We start from the raw sequence: 4,076 nt of genomic DNA on the forward strand, positions 1-4,076 counted from the left end.
CTTTGAAGAACTTCGGATTTTTTCACTCACGAGACTCCCAGTTAGATAGCAAATGTTCCTTTTTTCCAAATATATTATTTTTGTAGGCGAAATAGCTAGTTTGTTCTTCACGTTTGGCTGAGAAATTGACCGGAAAATGCGGTCACTACAAAGCCAAACTTTTTTCCAAATTAGCTCCATAATATCGACAGAAACATGGCAAACGTTATTTAGAATCAATCCTCAAGGTGTTTTTCACATATCTATTCGATAATATATCCACCGGGACAATTGGTTTCTCATTAAAAGCGATTGGAATAATGGCTACCTCTGTACTTTACGCAAGATTTTCTGCGGGAGCCATCATGTGACCACTTGCTCAATGTGGTCCCTTACGGCTATTCTTCAACATAAATGCGTAAAAATACGTCACAATGCTGTAGACACCTTGGGGAATACGTAGAAAGCGTAAGCCCATTCGTAGCCCATTCACAGCCATATAAGGAGTCATTGGCATGCAGCGCTTTCAAAATATGGGGCACTTCCTGATTGGATTTTTATCTGGGTTTTGCCTGTAACATCAGTTCTGTTGCACTCACAGACAATATCTTTGCAGTTTTGGAAACGTTAGAGTGTTTTCTATCCAAAGCTGTCAATTATATGCATAGTCGACAAAATATCCCGTGTAAAACGGGAACGTTTTTTTATCCAAAAATGAAATACCGCCCCAGAGTTTTTAAATTAATGTAACTTTAGTTGTTCTACAAACATTGGGCTATATGTTTAGATTTTTAATACATTGTAAGGCTGCATGATGAGAGAGCGCATGATGAGTGCATGAGCACTGCTTTGTTTTTGCGCAGTCACTCATTCACAATTTGAGAAGAACTTGATAATGCCTAGAATTTAATGCTGGCATCCCCTTTGTGTGGCCGTAATGCACCCTAAAGAAATCCAGGCCTTTTGCAGCCAGTGGCCGGTGTGCCCTTCTCCCTGAGTGCTGCGCGCTCCATCATGTGATTGGGTCTTTCTCACAAGCTACAAGTGAAGGCAGACACATCTGTATGCATCCTTATCCAATTCCCGAGGTGCATATTGAAGATATCATCAGCCAACAAAATGAGTAGGCCTAACAAACAGCAAAAGCACTCGCCTATTTCAATCTACTATTCCCCACAGTACAAAGGTTGACCTATTCTGTGCAATAAATAAATATTCCAAACATAGTCTGGGACAGTTGTGGGATGCGATAGATCCCATATTAATACAACCACTAGCATCAAAACTTTTTTATGCAATGTGGCTGACACAACAGATCAGAACCTTTAGCTTAACATGTTGATAAACTATTAGGTTATTTCTTCACATTATAAGCGCAGCAATGCACACATGGTAGCAGGCTATAAGCCTGAATGTTCCAATAGCAGAAAAAAATATTATCAAAAGTGACTGTAAATGCAATTATGGATGTAATGCTTTGATTATAAAGGTGCATTTTTATGGTGAAATTATCTTCCCCAAACGTGAAACTCACGTGCCGCTTATGTATGCCACTTAGGCTCTACACCCCTTGTAAAGCGGATTAATGTGCTTAATTTTAAGAAGTTATTTGGCCACTTCAGTGATAGAAACCTATAGGGCTATGGGCTACATGAGGTGTGCAAAAAAAAGGCATTGTTTCTTATGCTGGGCATCATTCACAAGTGATATGCTAATATTGTCACCCATCCATCAGACTATTCTTGATTTAATATTGTCTTTACAATTACTAAATAATATACAGTACCAGTCAAAAGTTTGCACACACCTATGTCATTCAAGGGTTTTTCTTTATTTGTACTATTTTCTACATTGTAGAATAATAGTGAACACATCAAAACTATGAAATAACACATATGGAATCATGTAGTAACCAAAAAAGTATTTAACAAATCTAAATATAAGTAAGAAGTTTGCCTTGAATACAGCTTTGTACACTCTTGGCATTCTCTCAACCGGCTTCACCTGGAATGCTTTTCCAACAGTCTTGAAGGAGTTCCCACATATGCTGAGCACTTGTTGGCTGAGCGGTTAACTTTTTACTGATGCTGTATGTGTGACATTTGTTTTGATTTAGAATGGACCATTATCATGAACCTGTATCAAAACAGGGGCAGTGGAAAAAATATGTAATGAACAACCAATTAATATATTATAATTAGAGCCCGACCAATATATCGTTTCACCAATATTTTCGGCTGATATTGCCATTTTACCGATATATCGATATATGTGACTATGTCCATGCATATGTATATTTGATCGTGTGTACTGTTAGTCTAAGTTTGTACAGTACCAATGTGACAGTTCATGCAAGTCCCAAGGAGCTTGTGGGGGTCGTAGAGCAAAACAGAAAACGCCATTGGCATTCTCACACCCCTCTGTGTAAAGGTGAGACGCTCACGAACATGTCTGTTGTTCCATGTAGTGAATCTGTCACCATAATTTGCAAATAAATTCATTAAAAATCCTACAATGTGATTTTCTGGATTTTTTTCTCTCATTTTGTCTGTCATAGTTGAAGTGTACCTATGATGAAAATTACAGGCCTCTCATCTTTTTAAGTGGGAGAACTTGCACAATTGGTGGCTGACTAAATACTTTTTTGCCCCACTGTAAGACCTCCACTTCAGAACAAACTTTATTTTTGTGGGGACTATCTGTTCCATGTCATGAATCTGTTATTCAATGTGTTTGTATGAGCTAATAGCATTAAGTCCAAAAATTCATTTATCAAATATTTATTCATATTTTTTCGATACTTCAAGGGGTCTTAAAATTCCAAATCAAATAGCAAAATTATCCTTGGTATGACCTTAAAACAATTCCATACAGCTTAGCATTACCCCTTCCAGTTTAGACTCTTATGGTTGAATGATTTTCAACTTGAGCGGCAATATTTCTATATAGCCTACACAAGAGTGGCTAGGTGTCGGCTATCACTGGTTAACGCTTAATCTGATCTATGCGTAGATTTGAAGATTGGACTAATCTTACAGTTGGTGAAACATTTGTCACAGAACATGTTTAATTTCCTAACCTCCCTTTGCTTTTACCATGCATGTGACCCTGATCCTGGCTAAAGCTCATGTCCCTATGGGACCCTAGGCATTTTATATTTTCTGTCTCTGACAGTGTCTGATTCAGTGAAACAAAATTCTGACTGTTCATTTTTAGAGCAGATGGGACAATTATAATTCCATAGAAGTATACTTATATTTCTATGGGTAGGTAATTGTTTGACATGGCCTGGCCAAAAGCCATGACTGCTCAGCAGAAAGTGAAGTGCTACCCTCAAACCTTCTGTGACCTACTTCCCTCAGCCAGGTTGCGACGTGATTGACAGGTATGCCGTTAGACTAGTCACAGCTTACAGCTTACAGGAGGCTATTACAGTGAATTGACGGAACGTAGAGGGGGAGGAATTAGTGGTCTTTGACAGACAGGTGTTAGGTAAGGTAGCCAATGTCCAAGGACAGGGTAGTTCAAGGGATTGCAGGTACAGCTCAGGTATTGCGCCATTCACCCACCTTTTCGAGATCATGTGACCCAGACTGACTGAGTCCTTCTATCCTTCCCTCCCTGCTCTGCAGGCAAACTACATTTAGTGTAATCCTTCAAATTACACCCCAATAGGAACAGAGAAAGGATTTAGGGCTCTATTCAAGCCGTAGCTTTATAGCGCAATTGACAATTAAAATACATTGTTCCCACGGTCGCAGAGACTGCATTCACACTAAACATGTTGGCTCAATCGGAAATTCTTAATTTTTTTATGCTGCTCTTCCGCAATACTGATTGAATCCAGCCATTAGGGAGGTAGGTAATCTGGTCCCAGTGGAAACTAACTGGGAGAGGAGCTATGGCTATATGCAAAATCCAATTGGTGGAAGGTTTATTGAATGTGTATAAATCAGGTTATTTCATTAGAACCCCGGGGTGGAAATTTCCCAATGCTACCTCAAAGACAGCAAGTCACTCCACTTTAACAAACCAGTCAAACCTGACTCTTAGTTCTAGTACTGTATTGAACTGGAAAACTAAAAGAGGACAAACAG

Source organism: Oncorhynchus kisutch, linkage group LG10, assembly GCF_002021735.2.
Source record: "Oncorhynchus kisutch isolate 150728-3 linkage group LG10, Okis_V2, whole genome shotgun sequence".
NCBI classification, from domain to species: Eukaryota; Metazoa; Chordata; class Actinopteri; order Salmoniformes; family Salmonidae; genus Oncorhynchus; species Oncorhynchus kisutch.